Consider the following 6,000-nt stretch of genomic DNA (forward strand, 5'->3'; position numbering starts at 1 on the left):
TCAGTTACTCTCTACCTGATACTCAGTTACTCTCTACCTCTGATACTCAGTTACTCTCTACCTCTGATACTCAGTTACTCTCTACCTCTGATACTCAGTTACTCTCTACCTCTGATACTCAGTTACTCTCTGATACTCAGTTACTCTCTGATACTCAGTTACTCTCTACCTCTGATACTCAGTTTCTCTCTGATACTCAGTTACTCTCTGATACTCAGTTTCTCTCTACCTGATACTCAGTTACTCTCTACCTGATACTCAGTTACTCTCTACCTGATACTCAGTTACTCTCTGATACTCAGTTACTCTCTACCTCTGATACTCAGTTTCTCTCTACCTGATACTCAGTTACTCTCTGATACTCAGTTACTCTCTACCTCTGATACTCAGTTACTCTCTACCTGATACTCAGTTACTCTCTACCTCTGATACTCAGTTACTCTCTACCTGATACTCAGTTACTCTCTACCTGATACTCAGTTACTCTCTACCTCTGATACTCAGTTACTCTCTACCTCTGATACTCAGTTACTCTCTACCTCTGATACTCAGTTACTCTCTACCTGATACTCAGTTACTCTCTACCTGATACTCAGTTACTCTCTACCTCTGATACTCAGTTACTCTCTACCTCTGATACTCAGTTACTCTCTACCTCTGATACTCAGTTACTCTCTACCTCTGATACTCAGTTACTCTCTACCTCTGATACTCAGTTACTCTCTACCTCTGATACTCAGTTACTCTCTACCTCTGATACTCAGTTACTCTCTACCTCTGATACTCAGTTACTCTCTACCTCTGATACTCAGTTACTCTCTACCTCTGATACTCAGTTTCTCTCTACCTGATACTCAGTTACTCTCTACCTCTGATACTCAGTTACTCTCTACCTCTGATACTCAGTTACTCTCTACCTCTGATACTCAGTTACTCTCTACCTCTGATACTCAGTTACTCTCTGATACTCAGTTACTCTCTACCTCTGATACTCAGTTACTCTCTGATACTCAGTTACTCTCTACCTCTGATACTCAGTTACTCTCTACCTCTGATACTCAGTTACTCTCTACCTGATACTCAGTTACTCTCTACCTCTGATACTCAGTTACTCTCTACCTCTGATACTCAGTTACTCTCTACCTGATACTCAGTTACTCTCTACCTCTGATACTCAGTTACTCTCTACCTCTGATACTCAGTTACTCTCTACCTCTGATACTCAGTTTCTCTCTACCTCTGATACTCAGTTACTCTCTACCTCTGATACTCAGTTACTCTCTGATACTCAGTTACTCTCTACCTCTGATACTCAGTTACTCTCTACCTCTGATACTCAGTTACTCTCTACCTGATACTCAGTTACTCTCTACCTCTGATACTCAGTTACTCTCTACCTCTGATACTCAGTTACTCTCTACCTGATACTCAGTTACTCTCTACCTGATACTCAGTTACTCTCTACCTCTGATACTCAGTTACTCTCTACCTGATACTCAGTTACTCTCTACCTGATACTCAGTTACTCTCTACCTGATACTCAGTTACTCTCTACCTGATACTCAGTTACTCTCTACCTGATACTCAGTTACTCTCTACCTCTGATACTCAGTTACTCTCTGATACTCAGTTACTCTCTGATACTCAGTTACTCTCTACCTCTGATACTCAGTTACTCTCTACCTGATACTCAGTTACTCTCTACCTGATACTCAGTTACTCTCTACCTGATACTCAGTTACTCTCTACCTGATACTCAGTTACTCTCTACCTGATACTCAGTTACTCTCTACCTGATACTCAGTTACTCTCTACCTCTGATACTCAGTTACTCTCTACCTCTGATACTCAGTTACTCTCTACCTCTGATACTCAGTTACTCTCTACCTGATACTCAGTTACTCTCTACCTGATACTCAGTTACTCTCTGATACTCAGTTACTCTCTACCTCTGATACTCAGTTACTCTCTACCTCTGATACTCAGTTACTCTCTCTACTCTGATACTCTAGTTACTCTCTGATACTCAGTTACTCTCTAACCTCTGATACTCAGTTTACTCTCTACCTCTGATACTCAGTTACTCTCTACCTGATACTCAGTTACTCTCTACCTGATACTCAGTTACTCTCTGATACTCAGTTACTCTCTACCTGATACTCAGTTACTCTCTACCTCTGATACTCAGTTACTCTCTACCTCTGATACTCAGTTACTCTCTACCTCTGATACTCAGTTACTCTCTACCTGATACTCAGTTACTCTCTACCTCTGATACTCAGTTACTCTCTACCTCTGATACTCAGTTACTCTCTACCTGATACTCAGTTACTCTCTAACCTCTGATACTCAGTTACTCTCTACCCTCTGATACTCAGTTACTCTCTAACCTCTGATACTCAGTTACTCTCTACCTGATACTCAGTTACTCTCTACCTCTGATACTCAGTTACTCTCTACCTCTGATACTCAGTTACTCTCTACCTGATACTCAGTTACTCTCTACCTCTGATACTCAGTTACTCTCTACCTGATACTCAGTTACTCTCTACCTCTGATACTCAGTTACTCTCTACCTGATACTCAGTTACTCTCTACCTCTGATACTCAGTTACTCTCTACCTGATACTCAGTTACTCTCTACCTCTGATACTCAGTTACTCTCTACCTCTGATACTCAGTTACTCTCTACCTGATACTCAGTTACTCTCTACCTGATACTCAGTTACTCTCTGATACTCAGTTACTCTCTACCTCTGATACTCAGTTACTCTCTACCTGATACTCAGTTACTCTCTGATACTCAGTTACTCTCTACCTCTGATACTCAGTTACTCTCTACCTCTGATACTCAGTTACTCTCTACCTCTGATACTCAGTTACTCTCTACCTCTGATACTCAGTTACTCTCTACCTCTGATACTCAGTTACTCTCTACCTCTGATACTCAGTTACTCTCTGATACTCAGTTACTCTCTGATACTCAGTTACTCTCTACCTGATACTCAGTTACTCTCTACCTCTGATACTCAGTTACTCTCTACCTGATACTCAGTTACTCTCTACCTCTGATACTCAGTTACTCTCTACCTCTGATACTCAGTTACTCTCTACCTGATACTCAGTTACTCTCTACCTCTGATACTCAGTTACTCTCTACCTCTGATACTCAGTTACTCTCTACCTCTGATACTCAGTTACTCTCTACCTCTGATACTCAGTTACTCTCTACCTGATACTCAGTTACTCTCTACCTCTGATACTCAGTTACTCTCTACCTCTGATACTCAGTTACTCTCTACCTCTGATACTCAGTTACTCTCTGATACTCAGTTACTCTCTGATACTCAGTTACTCTCTACCTGATACTCAGTTACTCTCTACCTCTGATACTCAGTTACTCTCTGATACTCAGTTACTCTCTGATACTCAGTTACTCTCTACCTGATACTCAGTTACTCTCTACCTCTGATACTCAGTTACTCTCTGATACTCAGTTACTCTCTACCTGATACTCAGTTACTCTCTACCTGATACTCAGTTACTCTCTACCTCTGATACTCAGTTACTCTCTACCTCTGATACTCAGTTACTCTCTACCTCTGATACTCAGTTACTCTCTACCTCTGATACTCAGTTACTCTCTACCTGATACTCAGTTACTCTCTACCTCTGATACTCAGTTACTCTCTACCTCTGATACTCAGTTACTCTCTACCTCTGATACTCAGTTACTCTACACTGGTAAATGAAACTAAAATGGAGGGTATCCAGATCAAAGTGCTTCACAGTTCAGATCCTGGAAGAGTTGTTTTAGTTTCTGTGGTTTAATAAATGTTTCAAACCCTTTCTGTTGGAGGTCGTCTGGATGTTCAGATCAAGCCCACAAACACACACTAACCCAGCAGGGGACACTGAGCAGGATGCAGAGACACATGCATCACAGCAGCATTAAAACCAGGCATTGCACATAATTTAAAAACTAAAAAGGGGAGAAAATAAACAAATAGAAAATAAGAAAGAAGTCAAACACAAGTTGACCGTAAAGGATAGTGAAAGACGGGCTAAAGGACAGCTACATAAAGGTAGTATATAATGACACCAAGTGAGCAAGGAGTGGGGTTTAATGAAATGTACAGGTTGAATCAAAGTCCTAAGAAGTCTCTCAGATATCACTCCAGCTGCTGCTCCTCAGGGTTACCATGCGTTTGTCTTTATCTAGCATTATTCTACCACTAATATCTATATCTAATAAGTCAGCTCTGTCAGTGCATGGCTTGTTTACCTGCTATACCACTTCAGCTCTAACACTGTAATGGTTTCTGCCTTTTTTAGCTGTCATTTTCTCCTCTTTTAGCCATGATGATGTACTTACTTGTCTTTAACTTCTATTATTACTACTGTGTGCTATATGTAATAAGTTAGCTCTCAGTGCATGCTGCAGGACTCATGGAGGACTAGTGATAGAGCGAGCATCACTCACACAGAGAGAGAGAGGGGGAGAGAGAGACACAGAGAGAGAGAGAGAGAACAAGTGGATAAATAACGTTAGCTGCTAATGCTAGCGGTTAGCTCCTCGCTGCTAATGCTAACCAAGCTAAGCTAAGTCACATCCAAATAGCCTCACGTAGGGTTCTGCGGTGACGTAAGAGGGGCAGAAAGAGAGGGAAATGGATATAAAAGAGAGCAGGGATATAAGACGCCATGTTTTAAACACTGAGGGTCTAAGTTATCTCGGCCCCTTGTCCTCCACAATACCAACTCCTGGAGAAGAAACACACCGCAAACACAGCGAAACACCCCGAAACACCCTGAAACACACACACACTCTCACACACCCTCACACACCCTCACACACATCCCGCGGGGGAACAACACACATCATTAAAGTTATCTAAAAACAGCCCCAATGAGCACTTACTGAGCAGATCCTCCAGATTAATTAAATATATATAACAATCCGATCCACGATGGCAGCACAGCATGAGCAGACAGGCCGGATCACTCCTTCCCCGCGGAGCTTTATTCAGAGGCTCTATTATAAATGTAGTTTAGCTTAAAGGTGTTTTAAAAAAGAAAACAGAGAAGCTACAAAACAAGAAGAACTCTTCTTCAATCTCATTCAGCTCTCAGCCGCATCACCGCTCAGATCCCTGCGCCGCGGAGCTCGAGGAAGGGGGCACACAAACTACTCTCACGTGCACCTGGCGCGCGCTCACCCGGGACAAAGCGTTTGATGTTAGCACGGGTTAAAGTTAAAACAGGTTAAAAGGAGCCGATGAGCGGCGGGGGGCGCGGAGGGGCTGTGTTCGGGGAGCGGACTGCTTTTTGTGTCGGTGCGGCGAATTTATTTCACTTTGCCTAAGGAACGGCGGTGCTGCGACTCCCATTGCCTAGGGAAAAAACCCGGATGTAAACTCAGTGAAACTCTATGGAGAGAAAGTCTATGCGCATGGGCGGATCTAGAGGGGGGGGCATCGGTGGTCCCCTGTGCCCCCCCCCGTGATTATAATGATAACACCATAACACACGTCTCTATTAATGCCATGTGTTATTATCATGTGGTTCTCCGGTGGTTCTCCGGTGGTTCTCCTCCTCAAAATCTCAACATTTTGACTTTTTTCTGAAAATCGCAACATGTTGAAAAATATCACTCGTCTCCGGCTTCAGTTTCTTTTTTTATAATTTTTACAGGATGAGTGGGGGTAACATTATATTACATTACATTTAAGAATTCATGACAAGGAATTAATTGGCAACAACATTTGACTTAAAGGGGACCTATCATGCAAAATGCACTTGTGTACGTCTTTTCTACATGAATATGTGTCCCCGGTGTTCCAGGGAACTCACCAAGTGTCAGAAAACACAACCCTCTCTATTTTCCTCCATACCCAAATCTCTAAAAAAGGGGCTGCAACGGATCTGATCAAAACTGATCCAGATTTGAACACTGTCCTGACGTCAGGACGGTGGCGCTACGGCTATTGGGCCAACTCT

General features: G+C 42.5%; 1 protein-coding gene across 1 annotated transcript in view; it reads right to left on the reverse strand.

Moving 5' to 3' along the window:
- The window catches only part of phf21ab (PHD finger protein 21Ab), a 50,326-nt gene extending 45,027 nt beyond the window's left edge, over positions 1–5,299 (reverse strand). Inside the window, 1 exon segment of the mRNA XM_034148313.1 lies at positions 4,922–5,299. The gene's annotated coding sequence lies outside the window, so the exon portion shown is untranslated.
- Between the last annotated feature and the right edge of the window lie 701 nt (positions 5,300–6,000).

Source organism: Trematomus bernacchii, unplaced genomic scaffold, assembly GCF_902827165.1.
Source record: "Trematomus bernacchii unplaced genomic scaffold, fTreBer1.1, whole genome shotgun sequence".
Taxonomy (NCBI): domain Eukaryota; kingdom Metazoa; phylum Chordata; class Actinopteri; order Perciformes; family Nototheniidae; genus Trematomus; species Trematomus bernacchii.